This window comes from Pogona vitticeps, chromosome 12 (genome assembly GCF_051106095.1).
Source record: "Pogona vitticeps strain Pit_001003342236 chromosome 12, PviZW2.1, whole genome shotgun sequence".
NCBI lineage: Eukaryota > Metazoa > Chordata > Lepidosauria > Squamata > Agamidae > Pogona > Pogona vitticeps.
Window position 1 is genome coordinate 4,378,788 of NC_135794.1, and position 19,540 is coordinate 4,398,327.

General features: G+C 42.5%; 1 protein-coding gene across 2 annotated transcripts in view; it reads left to right on the plus strand.

Annotated features, from left to right (window-relative positions):
• Positions 1 to 19,540, plus strand: part of LINGO1 (leucine rich repeat and Ig domain containing 1) — a 489,212-nt gene that overhangs the window by 141,629 nt on the left and 328,043 nt on the right. For both annotated transcript variants that reach the window (XM_072981826.2, XM_078380922.1), the window contains exon 3: positions 6,991 to 7,035. The gene's annotated coding sequence lies outside the window, so the exon portion shown is untranslated. The remainder of the gene's footprint in view (positions 1 to 6,990; positions 7,036 to 19,540) is intronic.

The window sequence follows — 19,540 nt, forward strand, 5'->3', positions numbered from 1 at the left end:
CCGTCCAAAAACACAGCGGGGAGCCGTTTTACATCGGACGGCCATTTTGAAGCCGCCGATCAGCTGTTTTAAAAACATTGTCTAGCGAAAAATCGGTTCCCGAAGCAGGGAACCGATAGTCGGGAAGTGAATTTTGCCTATTAAAACATCGTTTTGCAATTGCAAAAGCGATCGCAAAACAGTCATCGTATAGCGGTTTAGTCATTTAACGAGGTAATAGTTAAGCGAGGCACCACAGTAGAAGGGAGAGAGAGATTGGTTTGGTGAAGGTTGGGTTGAAGGAAGCGTTGCTCGTGTTGTGCAGGGGAGACTCGCAGGAGGTGATGGGACCGAAGAGGTGCTCCTACTCCTCCCAGCCAACATCTGAAGAAAGAGACAGAAATGGTGGTCGAAAGAAATTGTGTTCTTCTTCTGGTTTCTCCTCTCCTGGTCTCAGAGGTCCGCCTGGGAGATGCTCAGCAGCTTTGCATTCCAAAAGCCCCCTCTCTAATTGACCCAGTTGACTGAGTGGGGTTTGTGTTCAATGTAGACTTAAACCATTCAGAGGATCTTCCCTTGGGTCTACTCTAGTTGGACTTTAAGGTTGGCTTCGGACCCTAATGGAGGGCAGACAGATCTTTAGCTCAGCCTGTTGGGATGCTCATGTTCTCCCGTTCTTTGTAGAATCTGTTTGTGTCTTGTAATGGTGATGATGATGTGTGGATGTGAAAGCTGGACAGTTAAGAAATCTGACAAAAAAAAAAACCCACTGATTTGTCTGAAATGCTGTGCTGCAGAAGAGCTTTTTGGGTACCCTGGACTGTCTGAAAGACAAGCCTAAACTATCTCTAGAGGCAAAAATGGCAAAACTGACAGATGTCTTACTTTGAGCACATTGTGAGAAGACAGACTCGTATCAAAAGACGATAATGCTTGGAAACAGTGAAACCAGCTGGAAAAGAGGAAGACCAAGCATGAGATGGACTGACTCCTTAAGAGAAGCCACAGGCTTGGGTTGGCAGGATCTGAGCTGGGTTGTTGATGACAAGATATTTTTGGGATTGTTTATTAACAGGGTCGCCGTACATCGGAGGCAGCTTGACAGCACGCAAGAACAACAGCAGTATCTGAAGCTTTCCTGTACTGGATTGACCAGGAAGGACATTAATTTGGCAGTCTCCTGTGGATGACAGTGGGCACGAAATAGACACCAAAAGAGATGGGAGAAGGGGACAATGGAACTGATCTCTTGTCTTTGGGGAAAGCCCAAAGACCTCACGGATGCAGGAAGAGATCTCCGTCACAGTCATGGCATGGGGGAGACTCAGAAAACTGGGGTGCGTGGAATATAGATCTAGACATCTTGCATACATTCATCATATTCTTAGATGAACCCAGACTGGACCATTACAAGTTGAGGATCACATGAGACGGTCAACTTCCAAGCACTGAAGGATCCAGCTACATTTTATGGGTCTATTAAAAAAAATATTTCAAAACACACACACAACAGAATATATTCTGTAAGAGGAGCCTCTCTCTCTCTCTCTCTCTCTCTCTCTCTTTCTCTTTCTCTCTCTCTCTCTCTCTCTGTGTGTTTAGGGCATTGCTCCTGGTGCTGTAATGCAATGCAAGAGCTGTGGGCAGGCAATTTGGGAGCTAATCCATCTTACTTGCTTAAAAGAGGCCTTTGCCTGCCACCTGAAGAGCCTGCGAACATAAAAAAAGCATTGCGATAAGTGGCAAGGTTAACAGAGTAAAAGCCTTCCCATTTCTACTGACAACCCTCGTCTCTGGAAAATGAGCAACCCAGCCATTCATTAGCCCGCCGAAAACTGCTGAGTGTTGGCTTTATTTTGTGAAAACAGAGAACTGGGACAGTGATGCACAGGCCTTTAATTAAATAAATCAAAAAAGGTAACATGTTAATTGTGTTAAATCTACCCTAAAGAATATATATATATATATATATATATATATATATATATATATATATATATATATATATATATATATATATATATATATATATATATAAATAATTTCTCTCACTGTTTCAGATCTTGAGCTGTCTTGGGTAACAGCTTGTCCGTGTTCAGCTGTACGATTTTGATAATTTGTCCGGGGAGCCGGATACTCAAATGCTCTTTCCTACATGGTGTGCGAAGCTACACTAGCTAGTGGAAAAAACAGATGCTACCTTGATGCTCCACAGGGCCCAGAATCCTGGCCAAAGATTGGGGTACGTGGTTGTCATTAACTATCATCCATTAGCTCCTATGCTCCTGTGGTGGGGTGTCACTGCTGGCCACCACCACCACCTCCTTATTTTGAGAATGCTTGTGCTTTTGGGGTGGCATGGTGGGTCCCCCACCCCCAGGGCTAGACTTGACAAGGGAAGACTCGTGATTTGGTGTTCATGTGTAGTATGTTGGTTGATTTTAAAGCAGGATGTGTGTAAGCTTTCTCCTAAAATTAGGTGAGTGTTTTTAGAGAACTAACAAGACAAGTTACCTCTTGGGCTCACAACTCCCAGAATCCTCCATTGGGTTTACTTAGTGGCCATCCTGTGCTTGTAGGATTCGGAGAAATGTAACTTTTTTTAAAAAAATAACTTTTTCCAAGTTCTGTTCCTAACTACAAAAACAACTTTCCATCCGTTAACATTGGAATATGCCAAAGTAAGTCACAGTTAGAGTAGGCCTATAGGAATGACCCGTCTCACCCTGTCCCCCTTGATTCAGTGGGCCTGCTTTGGTTTGATTTACTATCTTGAGCAACAGGATTTCAGCCGGTGTTTCATAATTTTATTTATTTATTTATTTATTTATTTATTTATTTATTTATTTATTTATTCATTCATTCATTCATTCATTCATTCATTCATTCATTCATTCATTCATTCATTTATTTATTTATTTATTTATTTATTTATTTATTTATTTATTTATTTAATATCCCGCCTATCTGGTTGGTTAAGACCACTCTTAATGCATGCACGCAGGGACACACACACACACACACACACACACACACACACACACACACACACACACACACACACAATCATTCTGAGCACTCCTTTTGGCAGGCAAGAGTGATTTTTTTTTTTCCCCCGTGCAGGTCTGGTCTCATCAGATATATGTTTCTCCTTGCTTCAAACCTGACATAAAAGGACTTCAGTATCTGTTGAAATTCCAAGGGAGATTAAGTCCTTCACCTAATCAACTGATTTTAATATTTATGGAGAGACCAAAGTGAGCTAATGGTGCCATCCAATATGCTGAAGGTCTCTTGGATTCCCACGCAAGGGTAACCGACGACTATATTCTCCTCACAAGCCATGCCAACACAGCCCCCGGCCAGAATGCTCAATCAAGATCCGTTAAGCACCGTATCTGTTGAAGAAAAAAGCGTTCTTCTCTGATTCCTCTTTGACTCTTTGCCATTATGTGCCATCAACTTGATTCCGACTTACGTTGACCCTATGATGAGCGATGTACAAAATGGGCTGTCCTCAACTGGCCGCCTCAGATTTGGCAAACTCAGGCCGATGGTTTCCTATAGAGAGCCAGTCCATCTCATATTTGGTCCTCCTCTTTTCCTGCTGCCTTCTACTTTTCTCAGCATTATTGTCTCTTCTAGAGAATCCTGTCCACTCATGAGGAGAGCCTCAGCTTCAACATTTTTGCCTCTACAGAGAGTTCAGGTTTGAGTTGATCTAGGGCCCAACATTCTTCCGCTACCTCAGATTTGTCCATTTTTATAGCCGTCTCGGGACCTTTCAAGGAGAAACGAGGGGCAAAAATATTTGAAATAAATAACGAATAAATAACCAGTGAGCTTTGTGTACAGATTGAAACGCAGGCCATTGAAGAAAAGCAAAAGGCAGGTATTGGGAGCGCTGGAAACAGTGTCGGTGCAAACCGGCCAGGGAGTCCACGATTTGCTTTGAGGCATGATTAGAAACGGGCAGCCCCGATGTGGCTCTGAATCGCCTGGTTTCCCTCTGTTTGCATTTCTAAGAAAAGCATTTACCCTTCCTCGCAAGAGGCAAAATGGAATTAATTAAATTGAGTTTATCTGCTCCGTTTCAGTGGGAGATCAATCTCAACAAATTATTACACCTCCTGGAGTTCAAAGAAAGGGGGTGGGGAAGGCAAGGCAGGAAAAGAGAGCCAAGCCATAAGAGGTTCATTTCCTTGCACCAGGCGTGATTTCACCACCACCTGGCAGGGGAAGGCGTCCCTGGCACACTCACTTTTCTACACACTTCCCCTCCCCCCCCCCGTGCGACTTTTTGCCATCTGGGCTGCACAAAGGGAGGAATGGCAAAGATAAAGACAGAGGCTGGATCCATGCTGGTGCATCAAATTAGCCGCCCAGAGTAGTCTATTGACTAGATGGGCGGGGTATGTATGTATGTATGTATGTATGTATGTATGTATGTATGTATGTATGTATGTATGTATGTATGTATGTATGTATGTATGTATGTATAAATAAATAAATAAATAAATAAATAAATAAATAAATAAATAAATAAATAAATAAATAAATAAATGGGTTGCTCTTCATCCAGCATGGGGCCGTTGGGTGTGACCAGATGCAGGAGAAAAGCAGGAGCATTGTCTAAAATAGGATTCTGTGTTCTCTGATTTAGATACTTCAAGAAGCAGATTCAGCGCAGCCGAGCAAAAGGACTAGATTGTGTTCCAGTCGTACATGAATGTGTTGTTGTTGTTGTTGTTGTTGTTGTTGTTGTTGTTGTTGTTGTTGTTGTTGTTGTTGTTGTTGTTGTTGTTGTTGTTGTTGTTGTTGCTGTTGTTGTTGTTGTTGTTGTTGTTTTCTGTTCCGTCTGGCAGAATGTTGGTGTCTTCTGGAGTCCCTTAATGGGGCTATGCCATTCGTGTTGCTGTTGTTATTGCAGACTCCACTTCCCATAATTCTTCCCAGGCAGAATTCTGGGAGTTCCAGCCCGTAGACCCATCCCTACAGACACCTGCATTTTGCTCACCTGGAGATGGGCCTAGATCTCGGGCTGTGAGGCCAAGTTCCAGTCTCGCTCCCTGTGGTTAATGTACCAGGAAGGAAGCTGCCGCAATGCTTCCTGGGAGTGGTAGTCTCACTGCCCTTTAGGCTCTATAAAGGGTGCCTGTTACAGAACTACTGCTCTGTGTGTGTGTGTGTGTGTGTGTGTGTGTGTGTGTGTGTGTGTGTGTGTGTGTGTGTGCGCGCGCGCGCTTTAAGTCCCCAGATCCTTTGTTTATCACACTACCTTTCCTTACAGCTGCCCCGAGTAGACATGGTCTAGAGGGGCGGGGTAAAAATCAAATAAATAAATAAATAAAATAAATTACAGCGATATCTTTTTTCCTCTTTAAGCGTCAGAAAGAATTAGCATTTTTAGACTCTGGAGAGACTCAGTCTTTCCTTGTTCCCCACATATCCCTGGCTCACAGGATTAAAGAGAAGTATTTTTGCAATACTGCCATATTGGTGATGACTAATAGATTATCTTATTCATCTGGAGAAATGAATATTACTTTTTAAAAAATCAGAAAACCATCTCATGAACAAAATCCAACAGTGAAACACTGTGATGAGGAGAAAAAGGAAAGTGTGAGGTTGTTTTTGTCTTCTGTCCTATAGATCCTATATTTTTGATTTTTTGGAGAATCACAGTAATAAATGCAGGGTGAGGGGTCTTCATGCTATGACATGACAGTCTAAGGGAAAGATCAGCAACACAAGCCATTACAACGGTGAATTGAATCTTAGCAGTAACAATAGCTGATAGTTATACCTGGTACAGGAATCTATATTTAGTCAGCATTTATTTGTCTAGCCCACCTTTTTCTCAAAACTGGGACTTAAGGCAGCTTGGAAGGAGATGAAAGAAAAGGGTGTTAATAAAAACAGAAAGTGTTGTGGTCCTAAAACACAAGCAGACAAACTGGCTGAAATCCTATGAACCCACTTACCTTATACAATTTGCTTAAAACCTTGCAGGGAATGGCTGCAAGTCAAGAAGCCAGCACAGGCATTTCCTGTGGTGTACCAAGTCACATAACTTGGAATGCAACAGCAAATGCCTACCCTGACTGTTGCAAAAAAAAAATGTTATACAGTAGAAGTACGGAGATCCATAGGAGAGAATAGCTACACATTTCCCAGAGTCCTCACCCTTTTCTCATTAACTGGCACTTAAAGTCTCAGTAACTCACTCTGAAACATTTGGAGGAGAAAGGATAAATAAAACATTTCTTTGTTTATAGTTGCTTGAAATCACAGGGTTAGGCGTGCTGCTTTCTCTGCTGCACATGTACTTGGCAACCAGCTGAACAGATCAACAGCATACAAACAACTGCCACTAACTGATGAAAAAGAGAGAGAGCCCTCAGCAGAGAGGGAGGGCTCTCTTTGAATCCAAGGGCTGGAAGAAACGATGTGTTAGTGCTGGGCAGTTAGACAATCGCCCTAGCTCTGAAAAGTTCTTCCAAGTCACATAAGCTACAGACAGCTTGCGAGGTTGCAAATAAAACTTCAGCCTTGATTTGGCTCGATTCGCTACCGAGATTTACACCAGCACTGTTATCCTGGTGCAAAAAGGCAACCGGATTTTCTGGTCGCCGTATTCTGATAACCCACAGGAATGAAAAGTAATTTGAAAGCACATCAATTCTGTTTAAAAGTGCAGAAGGCCCACCTGTTAAGAGCTTCCTCCTCAGCGGGATGCCCATTGCCAAAAGCTTGCTTGAATTAAAAGGTTCTTGCCTGGAGGGAGAAGAGCAGCTCATTCTTGTGTTGGAAGCATATTCCTTAGCTTGGAAATTGAGTGAAGAAATCCCTGTATGTACACAGTCCCTTTTAAGCCTTATAGCTACTGTGGTGGGATGGAATCGCTCCTGCCAACCTGAATCTCTCTGAAACCTTGCTATATCTGTCTCTCCATAAAGCACTGGCTTTATTTATTTATTTATTGAAATGGTCTTCTTCCTTCTTTCACAGGTCCCTGATCTCTTGAGAAGAAGCTGTTGAGATTCCTGCTTTTTGGTAAGTCTCATAAAATCTCTCCTTCTCTTTGCAATGGATTGAGGTTTTGCTTCTGTTTTACCCCTCAAAGCATCTCTGCAAGTAAATGAACCCAAACCTCGTGATAGCTGTAAACTCAGTCTGCCAAACCAGGGCCACATATCGTGTCCTGCGAGGCAGGGGTATAAAGATCCTCCATCTGGCAGGACTGAAAATCCCTTTCTGAGTGGAGTCAAAGGAAGGCTTTCCTTTATTTATTTATTTTTCACCTGGCAGGCCACAAGGACGGGCTACCTCTGGCTGGATGCCAGTTGCAAAAGGATTTTATCTATACTAGATAGATGCAGCCATTGAATACCGCCTGAACTGCCATGGATCTGCCCCATGGAATTCTGGGACTTGTAGTTCCAGGAACATTCTCTGTTAGAGTACTTTAGCACACTGCTCTAAACTACAGCGATTGAACTCTCTAGCATAGAGTTCAGTATAATAGGGTTTTCGCCACTGAGTGATGTTCTATGTTGGAAATAGTAGCAGCCTCAGTCTGAGTTTTAGTGCATGCCGGCAGCTGAGAAATGTAGGAGCAAAGAGGTGTCTCTGTCCAATTATACAGTCGTGATGCAGCTCGTGTGAAATTTAGCTCATATGTAGAACCCGAACACTTCTTCCCCACCCACCACCACCAGGTTGATTTCTTCATGTGGCATTCAGAAACCTTTCCAAACGTTGCAGATAATTTACATCCGTGGGACTGGGTCTTTCACACCCTGCTGAACTCTTGAGAAATACTGAGTGGGTAACTCCGTCGAGTTGCTGGCATTTTTTTTCTGCGAGAGAGAAAAGAAGGGAGTTGTTGTCTTTTAAGATCCGTGACGGAGGCTTTTGATTCTCAACATCCGCCCACGCGCTCTCACCCATCTCGAAAGATCAGAAGGCAGCCTTCTGTACCGAGCAGGGAGCTGGGCTGGAACAGAGCAGAAATTTACCCTCCAGGAGATTATGGGAGCATTTGGTTTTTGATAAAGGATGGACAGCACCTTTTGGAAAAAATGCGAAAGGCCAGAGAAGAAAGGTACACGGTTTGGCTTTATCTCATTTTGATGACCTTTGCAGTACCAGGGCAGGCTCCCAACAGTAACCTTTCTGTCAACTTCTACGGATCACTCATTGGTTTATTTACTTCATCTTTGCTCAGTTTGCAAAGTCTTTGTAAGCCAGTGGGCTGCATTTCCCAAGATCTGGGCTACGTTTTTCTGGAAACGGAAGGAAAAGAACCTAAGGTTGATCCAAAAGTAATTACTTCATTTTCTGATAGGTTTCATGAGGATTCAAAAGCACTCCGCACTTTCAGTGATTAAAAACACTTGATTACCATATTTTTCCTGTGTATAAGACCCCTTTTCTAACCCAAAATTAAGAAATCTAAGTAGGGCTTAGTCAGTGGAGGGGAAAGCAGGGATCACAACCCTGCAGGATCACTTTGATCCCTGCATTCCCCTCCACTTATTTTTGTTCTCTCCTGAGCTTACTTCTATGTATAGACCCTCAATTTTTAGTCTAAAGATTTTAGACAAAAGTACAGTCTTATACATGGAAAAATACAGTATGTCTTCTCGAGTTGAATCTAACCTGATAGAGTTACCTAGACACAGAGCACTCCAAAATGGTTCACCATCTCCTCCAACTGAAATAGCTGGGCATACTTAGCCTTGAGAAAAGACATTTTAAAATACTTGAAAGGTAGTCCTACAGAGGAGGGACAGGATCTGTTCTCGGTCATCCTAGCATGCTGGACACTTAATAATGGGTTCAAGCTACATGACACCAGATTTTGGTTGAGTATCAGGAAAATCTTCTTAGCTGTTAGAGCAGTGCGACAATGGAACCATTTACCTCGGCAGGTGGAGAGCCTTTCAGTGGTGGAGGAATTCAAGAGAAAGTGGGACAACCATCTTATCAGATCTGCTTTGGCTTGGATTCCTGCCTTGGGCAGGGGGTTGGACTCAATGGCCTCCATTTGCCCTATGTTCTTAGGGCGAGTGGAGCAGGAGCAATCGTGGCCAATTATTCCATGATTCTTCTGGAAACATTCTGGGACTGTGCATCTTGTCCAAGGCTACTCAGGCTGGCTCTTCTCCACAGTGCAGCATGGATCCCCTGACCTCTGCCTCTACAGCCTTGTCCCAATTCACTACGGTATAGAAAAGTAATTGCACAATTACAGTCTTCTTGTGGTGCTTGGTTCCTTCCCTGCTGCTTCGTTGGTTGTTCTCCATGCCTTTTCTCTGTGCCTTTGCTGGGCCCCATTAGGTCAGTAAATGCTTTGCTTTAATTTAATTTGGTGTGCTAATCCACTCAATTTAGTTGAAGAGCATCTATGTCATAATAGGACCAGCGACATTATACTACAATTCCATCATCAAAATAATGTGCACCATAACAGCCATTGAGGAATCTGAAGGACCAGTTGTCTGCTGGTGTCACAAAATGTCTACAAAAAATATCCTCCACAAATCTATTAAACTAGCTGTCTTTGCTTTGCACTTATCTCTACACTGATGAAATTCTACCAATGGTATGAACATAGCGGCAGACACCAGTTTGAGTAGCTTTAAAGTCCAGGGGAAATGTACAGGTATTACCTTGAATAATTGATAGAACCTCCATATGCAAAAGAGAGTGGCCCAAATTCTGTTGCACAACTCGCCCTCATTGGCAGCCACTAATGAAAGAGTCCCCTCTTTGACTTCAGGTTGGGCGCAACTCACACACAAGGAGACCAAGTTGCCCCCAACCTGAAATCAAAGTAGGGACATTTATTGACAGCAACCGCCTGCTGGTGGTGATTATGTCATTCCTGCTACACCCACAGAACAATGCAACAGGACACTTGGAAAAGCGGTGGGTGCTTTAGACAACAGCTTCTGTAGTTTGAAGGATTGCACGCACTATCCTCTAAAAATTGCTTCTTGATGCTTTGAGTTCTGATGTACTTCTGAGTATCGACGTGGTGGAGATTAACCACTGGCCTTATTTCTTTTCTGATATTCTTTGCACTCTAGTCATCATCTTGGGCTGGAATGCAGGTCTAGATTGACCTTTAGTCTGATAAAGCCAACACACTTCATTCTTAAGTAATCCTTTAAGCACTTGAAAAGCAGACTAGCAGACTCGTGCCCCATCTACTCTTCAGGAGGTTTTCCCATGTATTTTCAGTATGTAATTAATTTTATTAATGGCATATCAATGTGTGACTTTACGTTTCATTTCTATTTTTATCTCACAAAGCCTTACTGAGCAGACAAAGGAAGTGTTGTACTTACCACAGCCTACATGTTTTCACATTGTGCCTCACTCACAGACTTCTCACATTTAACTAAAGCATCATTGTGTGTCCTTTTTAAAAACTGTGCACCTTTCACATCTGTGCATCTTCTCAGAATCTGACAGTGTGGAAATTCTCAGGGCAATCATTGCTTCTTTTCACAGTAAGTCTCGGATGTAAACAGGCTCTTTCTATCAAGACTATAGAAACCAGCTTCATTTTTTTTTCAAGACATAAAGGGAAATCACAGGTGTTCTGGGAAAGAAGTTGAGATGGAGCTATAAGGGAAAGATTTGATGTGGTTAAAATCCATAGTTCCATTAGTTGGAACCCAGGTTGCTTGTCTTAAGTGTGGAGTTCAAAATCTGCTGGTAAGAATTTTTATGTGAATGTATAAAATTACACTACCCAAATCCATACAATGGCTCTGCTAAGGCTAGTTGTTCAACCATTAGGTAGCAAACTTGTCTAAAAGACTAATGGGTGAAAAAGCAATTGGGGTGAATTTTGATGTGAACTCACCAATTTTGTACTGCCCAAATCTGAACCTGAATTTTATAATATTTTTTTTCTACTTGGATGTCTGCCTTTTTCTGAAGTTCGCAATCTAAGTGCACCGATTGTAAAAGAGAGGAGAGGAGAGAGTCACCATTTGTACCAGGGTTTTTCCTGGACCTAAAGATTGGGTTGGTGCAAATAGATGTTGTCATGAAGTTGAAGCAGTGTGGGATATGTAGTCAGAAAAATGTAAGATAGAGTCAGATGGGTTCTGTGTGAAGATGATTTGAGAGATATTGGAATGTGTTTTTCTAAACGCTATAAGAGTGTTTTTCTGAAGACCAGTACAGCATGGTTCGAGATAAAGCTGAAGGTCGGACCAAGGAGCCCGTGAAAGACTCAACATTCCGAGCTAATTGGAAAAGAGATAAAACACCTGGATCTTCATGGGCATTGAGGGTGGAGGAAGGTGTTACAGCCCCTAGAGGCTAATTGGTTAACAGCCATGAAGTGTCAAGAAGGAGGGAGGAGTTAGAGAATGTAGAAAATGGATGATGGGTTATGTGGGAGAAGTTCGATTCCATGATGATGGGAGAGAAAAAGAACTGGATGTTTTGAGCATGTGGCTTGAAGGAGAAAGAATGTTAGTGAAGAGAAAGCATGACGTGGGGCTAGCCCACCTTAGCCCAGCATAGTAGTGTTTATTATTTTAATGAGGATTAGTTATTTTATTTAACTGTAATGATCTTTGAATATGTTCCTTGTGGTAAAGCTTAATATAAACTGATTTTATGAAACTGTTTTTCTAATAAAAATAACTATAAAAATTGTTACAAAAAGACTGGTCTCTTGAACAGCAGGGTCTGGCTAAATCCAGGAAGGTGGAGAGAGCCACAAACTAGTTATCATGAAGAGTTCTAAGGAATCACAAAGCCCATGTGTCTTTACTTGCAAAGTACTGGGTAAAAGTAAAGTGTTTTTTAAAGGTCAGACTTGTTCAGGGGGCTTACGCTATGCACTGCTGAGGTCTTGAGACTTGCCTCAGCACAAAGGTGGTAGGTAAGTTGCCTGTCGAACTCTCTGACTGAGTGCTAAGCACTCCTTATGGAGGCTTGGGCACCACAGATGTGAACTAGTGGTGTTTGGTGAGTCTATGTTTGTAGGGCAAGTGGAGGAGGAGCAATGAGTGTGGTCCGGGTTTTAACTCAAACTTTACAGGAGATCTCCAAGCTGCTGAATGATCATCATCATCATTGAACTGCACAGCTGGAAGGGAACCCTATGGATCATGATCAGGTCCAGCCCCAACCACGGCCAGATGTCCAAATTGCTAAACTATCCAGCATTTCTAGCAATAATCCTAGAACTGCAGAGCTCGAAGTTGGCCTATAGATTATCAAATCAAGCCCCTGTTGAGGAGGCTCAGTGGGGAACTGAACTCCCATTCTCTTGTGCCTCAGTCAAAGACCTAAGCCACTGAGCTATTCAGCAGGTGAATCACCGAATCAGTTCAGCACCTTGGACAGCTACATTCAGTGCCCTCTCCCAAGTTGGAGTCTGTTGCACAAATCCTTTTTCCGTTTTAGGTCTAGCTCCTATTTCATTGGACTTGGCCAAAATTTGAAGTAATTCTCAGTATCCCAAGATGGGATATTCCTCCATGGAAAATGGGATCATATGTTTATTTCCCCCAGTTGCATTTGGAAAAGATTGAAAATGCTGCTGCAGGTGTGATTTGATGACTCACCAGTAGAGAGGCTAAGACTTCTCAGTTCAGTATTTTTACCCCGCCTACTTGAGCAGTTCTCTCTTGTCAGAGACCAGATAAGAGAGACAGCTGGACATCTGTTTCTCTCTCTCTCTCTCTCTCTCTCTCCAGCAAATAATCTATTCAATGACATTTATCTCATATTCTGTTAACAGTTTTTTTTTTCTGTGCATAGTTGCTTTCTCCAGAATAACAGTTACAGAAAATTGTATGCTACGTTCCGTGGCCAGGTTTTGGTCTGTTTGCTTGAGCATGACAATTTTGTGTTGTAAAATGCCTTTGTCTATAGTGCCTCTTCATTTCTACTTTTCTGTGTGCCATTAAAAGCTGGTGAATGATTCTCAGAAAACCATGGGAACTATGAATTCAAAGCTGCTTTTCTTGAGCACCACTGGAAATAGGGTGGGCATTTTTATGAGTGGAAAATAAGTAGGGTATTGGTGGCTGCAACCCCAACTCAATGGTCTCTAGCCATGGCTCTTGGTTCTTTCTGTCTTGACAGGTCTGATAAGAACCTGAGTAGAATTGTTAATACAGTTTTGTAAAACCATATGTAAGAATTTATAAATGCTGTATTTGTAAGAATCATAGAAATACTATAAAATAATGATTTAGACAGCTGTGAAGGAACAAGATATGCAGTAAAACTTGTAACAGCTGTGTAAGGAAACCAACGATAGGCTGAAGGTGGAATAAAGCCAGCAGTTCCAGCATTCAACCTTGTGGTGTGGATTGGAGGAATGCTGTCAGACGGATTTAACAAGGACAAAGATTTACTGGACTGATTAATGGACTGAACCTATTGATATTGCCGTGTATAACCAAAGGACTGAATAAGGACTATGCTGTATGTATGAACCTTGCTGCAAACTTGATTCAATATAATTTTTCTACAATCAATATTGTCTCTTTGCTTCATTCACTGGGGAGTCTAGTGGTTGCCCCCCCCCTCGGCACGCTACCACACTCTGTCATCTCTTCATCTTTGTTTCCAGCTGTCGTGTTCCTCTTCCATGTTCTTCTGGAACTGCTTTACTTTCTGGTTTGGTTGGATAGACCTAGCCAGTCATGGATTACTATCTGATCAAGAAAAGAAGCAGATCCCCTTAGCTACACCAAGTGTGGTCAAGCTCTGGAAGATCCATCAAGGATCATGTTGCCCTCTCCAAACGAAAATCAGATATGGCTGAAGATCACTTTAAGATAAACTTTGAAGGATCTTGGGGTTGGAAAATGGCCTCCAGGTTCTGAAAAAAAATTCACAGAGGAGGAATTGGAATTGGCTTTCTCTAAATGGGATTTTGACCCTACTGTTTTGGGGTTGGGTGCTTCAGCATGATCCAGGGAGCTTGGAGAGGGTTCCCGAATAAGCTCCTAGAGGCCTGCAGGCTACATGCTTTCCACCCTGTGATACACAGACAAGGAGAGAGAAGGAATCAGGGAATGATACCATACTAAGGGAGACTGGAAATGCATTGTGTGGCATGCTAGGCACCATGACACCATATTTCTTCCTCCCAACACAAGGAGCAGAATGTCGGATAGATCTGGAGTCCTTCCATTCTATGAGACCCTCCATGGGTTTCGTCCCCCCCCCATCAACTGAAGGTTGCTGGGCATCCACTTCTAATTCATAAAAATTAAATGTTGGTGGGTTCAAATCTCTAGGTAACCATTACTAAGGACTGGGCTCGCCATATATCAGGAGTGACTTGATGGCACATAACCAGACCACCAGAGCTAAGGAACCTCCCTTCCCACTCCTCTTGTTCTGCACCGGGTGAGTAACAAGGAGGAAAAGGAGGGCAAGAATGCCCCAGTGCTACTGGTAGCCTTGTGCTACCAATAGCTAGATTTCTTCCCTTGGGTAATGGAGACATTTGCTCTCTCAGTCCCTGAGAAGGAGAGGGAGAAGGAAAACAGGAGACTGCTACAGCTGGTAGTCAGCAGAGTTATCCACGCCACCGCCTCTCTCGGCACTATGCCCAGATGGCACGCGGGAGGAAGTGAAAGCGAAAAAACCCCCTGCTGTGGCCCTGCCTGTATCCCTGCTTTTAAGCGGATCCAGAATTAATCTGCCACTGAGACTGCTTTATTCGAAAAGCCTGTTAGAGACAGATGATAGGTTTGTTAGCTAAGTGCCCCCGTTTTCTTCCAAGTTGATTACAGACCCTTAAGAGAAAAGGCAAGTGGCTTTGCATAGAGAAAAGGAATGAGCTGCTTGGAAGGGAGGGGGTCACAGGTGCTCATCCTCTCCTTTGGGACCCCAGGCCCCAGCTAACTCTTGTGAAATGCTTTTATGTCTCTCACAGTGATGAAGGTCTAATTGACTCGAGGTGCAATGGGGCATGAAGGAGTTGAAATGTCTGTTCCTGCTAGCAAGGAAATGGACGTTTTGTGGGTGGGTGGAAATATTCAAGTCAGCTCAAACAAGCTTGGAATTTATTTAGATTTTGCTAATCCTCTTCTCTCTCTCTCTTTCTTTTTCCCTGGTCCTCCATTCTCAACACTCAGTCAGTGGTTGGTGTGGCCAGGATGTTGTTGGAGGCTGATCCCATCCACTGTTGACTTTGAATACTCCTCTGGTGGAGTCTAGGACCTCCGATTTCACAGGGGGGGCTTTTACCCTGGGTTTTAATCTGAATTTTAAGTACGCAAAGCAGTCAGCCCCAACTGCAAAATAGGTTCAGCACCATGGACAGTTTCTGTGAAGTTCAGATCACACTCTTCTCTAGTTTCTGGATTCTCCACTTGCTCCCATCAGAATAAAAATGTATCTGTGTTCTATCATTATGTCAGTTTCTCATCACTTCCACTCTCATGGCTCCATTCTGGAGAGTCCTGGGGTTTGTAATTTGGAAAAGGACTTAGAAGACCCCAGTAGGCGTGGGGCACTCCCATATATAGATCCAATGATTCTACAGAGTGGAATCACAGCATTTGCAGGAATATCAACGTACTTCAACCATATGGAATATTCTAATGCTACGTGCATGAGGGCCACTGGTTTTGATGTCAGCGGAGCAGAGAATAATGTCCCATGGGCATTTCTAGACAAGGCTGCCCCATAGTGAAATGGGGAGAGGCGATCCAGTTCTTTTGCAAGATCCTGCCATTTTCTGAATGCTGCAGTGAAGCAATTGGAATGTGCATGCAGAAGTTGAAGAGAAAATACATATCTGATATATATATATATTTTTTTAAAAAAATAAATGTGCTGCTGTAGGATCAAACCTTGAAAAATTGCATGTTTTGGTGACAGCTACTTTGCTGTCTTGTTGGAGAGTGGAAGCCAGGGTCCAAAAATGAGGGAACTAAATGGAAGGACTCATAAAACAGCCAAGCTAAAAGAAAGTAGAACAAATCATCCATGCATAATGAAAAGTATGGGTTTGTCACCACAACTTCAGCAAAAATGGTGGTAGCAGCCACATACCTGACTCCCAGTTCCATCCAGAAGCCCTTGTTCAAGAATGGTCTGTTCAGTTTTCTCTAACACTATGTAGCCGGTAGAACTGTAGCAAGAAGAGCCTGATAATACATCTTTTATTTGGACACGAAAAGGGCTTCCATTTATCCTTCTGAATTAAGAAAAGCACCCCTGTTCTGTAAGGTCAAAGAGAGATTAGCCGCCTAAATGGCAATTAAAAGACCACCTGTTCTGGTGCATCACGGCTGGCTTGCCTAAATGATCCCTGACATGAGGACAATGAAAGATGCTTAGGTGATGGAGAAACAAAAGGGCTTGGGGAGGCTGGGTTGGAAAGACTGGATTCCTCTTCTCCTAATGGGAGCATCTTTTGGGGTCACATGAGCCGTGATGGGTCCATTTGTCCCATTACAGCTTCTATGTTTCCAATGGTATGGGAGGTATTGTATGCAATCAAAGAATTTTGCATTATCTCCTTCCTTCCTTTGCTCTTCCTCCACCCCCACCCCCAAAAGAGGCTTCTTTTTCTCTTCTTGCAGTAAACTAGGAATGAAGAAAAGTGCCTAAAAGAAAAGGTCATGGTAGAAGGCAAGAACTCCACCATGTCCCTTTGAACGTGACTGATTTTGTCTGATTTTGGAAGCTAAGCAGAGTCAGGCCTGGTCAATACTTGGACGGGTGGCTCTGCGGAAGTATCTCCAGGTAGGGCTGGAAACCTGGAGAGCTACTGGCAGCCAAAGTTGGCAACACTGGGATACGTGGCCTGAGGATCTGACTCAGTGTAAGACATCTTTCCGTATTGCTGATGGGAGATGATCAGGGAATACCAAGGATCTCCAGAGAGGGCTAGGAAAGAATTATTCATAAAAAAAAACCAGATCACCCCTGCCAGATGGCCCAGTGGCTTGATCTGATGTATGGCACCGTCCTGTATGTTTTTGTTTGTGCGTACCCAAAGAGGAACCTGGGTTCGAGTTCTTTGCCACCCCCAAACCACCCTTTCTAAACCCCTTCCAATTCATTTATTCTCTGATTCCATGATTCGATGAATCCATAGTCAGCCGTGGAAACTCACTGGGGGACTGGAACTAGTAAAATTGCTCTTTAAATATCTCGCTTACTTTGAAAGCCCTATTAGGGTCACAGTAAGTCAATTCCAACTTGATAGCGCATAACGACAGGTCCTTAGTCAAATGATATTTGTTCCCATCTGGGCCGTTTTCCAAAATTCTGAATGCACACCAGTTGGTCTTGCTACTTCAGAAAGTTTTTAATCAGGACATATTAAATGTTTAAGAGCGTCTCAGTTAGAGGGATTTTTTTTAAAGTTAATACTTTATTTGGATTGTTACAGCATGTTGTACTTAGGGTTTGATACCCGGTGTGGTGTAGTAGTGGATAGAATGACAGACGAGGACTCAGGAAACCAGGGTTTGAATCCCTGTTCAGCCACAGAAACTCATTGTGGGAGTGGAACTGGCAAAAACACTCCTTAAATATCTCTCTTACCTTGGAAAACCCCCAGGAGTGCTATAATTCCGTGCTGACTTGACAGCACAGAAAACACAGGGAGAGACAGAGAGAGAGAGAGCTATCTTAAAATCTCAGAAATAGCAGGGAGACCGCCACACAGTGGTACACTTACATTATTATTATTATTATTATTATTATTATTATTATTATTATTATTATTATTATTATTATTATTATTATTATTATTATTATTATTATTATTATTATTATTATTATTAGTATTAGTATTATTATTAGTATTAGTATTAGTATTAGTATTAGTATTAGTATTAGTATTAGTATTATTATTATTATTATTAGTAGTAGTAGTAGTAGTAGTAGTAGTATTAGTATTAGTATTAGTATTAGTAGTATTGGTATTAGTATTAGTAGTATTAGTATTAGTATTAGTATTAGTAGTATTAGTAGTATTAGTATTAGTATTAGTATTAGTAGTATTAGTAGTATTAGTAGTATTAGTATTAGTATTAGTATTATCATTATCATTATCATTTTTCATTATCATTATCATCATCATCATCATCATCATTATCATTACTTTTTTATTATTGTTGTTGTTGTTGACAGCGACGGCAACAGCAACAACTACTACTACTACTATTCTTCTTCTTCTTCTTCTTCTTCTTCTTCTTCTTCTTCTTCTTATTCTTATTATTATTATTATTATTATTATTATTATTATTTCCTCTTGCGTGTTCTCTGCCCTGAGTTCACTTTGCTTGCAATAAACTGTGACTATGAGGAGGAGGCTGTTGTGTGAACTGTACCACTTTAAAAACAGCAACAACAACGCACATCTGATTGCAGGGCAGGCCTGTTTGACCCAAGATGTTGCCAGAAGGCTGAAAGCATTTTATGGCTGTTCCATTTTCCGCGAGTGGGAGTTTAAAGCCAGGAGTTCAATTCCATATTAAGATGCCTGACTAAAAGGACTCACCGGCCAAGGTTCACTAGACCGCCCACAGATCTCACCCTTGGGGGACCTTTCCCGGGTCGTACAGAACAGAAGGATAATCGAGACGGGCATACAGTTGCGAGTGGCTTTTCTCCGCGGTGTGTCTCCAAGGCTTAGGGCATTTTCTTTGGGCCCCCATTTCAAACCAGATAGATGCCGTCCATGCCTCTCCGCTGAGATGCATGTACGTAGAGACATGCAGGTTTCCTTGGTATTTCGCACCTCTTTGAGCTGTATTCATTTTTAGAATAATTTAATTAATTTTATGACAGCATCCAAGAATAAATATTTGAAACCACAGTAACGTGAAGCAAAACCCAGGGCAGGTTATTAAAACGCACCAGCCTCGCTTCCAAGGATTTACACGAAGCGTTCGTGCAGAAATTCCGCCATGCCCTCCTCTGTGTATTCAATGGGTCCCGTATACTTCTCTGAGTTTTATGATGCCGTTAAGAGCGAGACGCCTTATGTACCAGAATGCCTATTTTAGGATACAACACATTTTGCATTTTGTAAAGCGTTTTTACAGATGTTTGTTTGGGCATATCATAGAATCATGGCGTTGGAAGGAGCCTATAAGGCCATCAAGTCCCACGCCTTTCTCCAGGCAGGAATCTAAATCAAAGCAGATCGGACGGAGGGTTGACCCATTTTCTCTTGAGAGCCTCCAACGTCAGAGCACTCGCAACCTCCTGAGGTCATGGGTTCCCTTGTCGTACTGCTCTAACAGTTAAGAGGTTTTTCCTGATATTCAGCCTAAATCTGGCTTCCTGTCACTTGAGCCTGTTATGACATGTCCTGCACTCCAGGATGATACAGAGGAAGGGCAGGATCATTCCAAGGAAGGGCAAGATCTGTTCTCTTTTTTTTCTCACACTTGTTTTGCATTTCCTTTGTGACTGTGGAAGAACCCTGTGAGACTCTGATGTCTGCTACTTCTTCACTATTCGAACCCCCCGTCTTTTATCAGGGACTGCCTTCAGCAACTCTGCGTGTTTTGTCTCGAAAACAGCATCA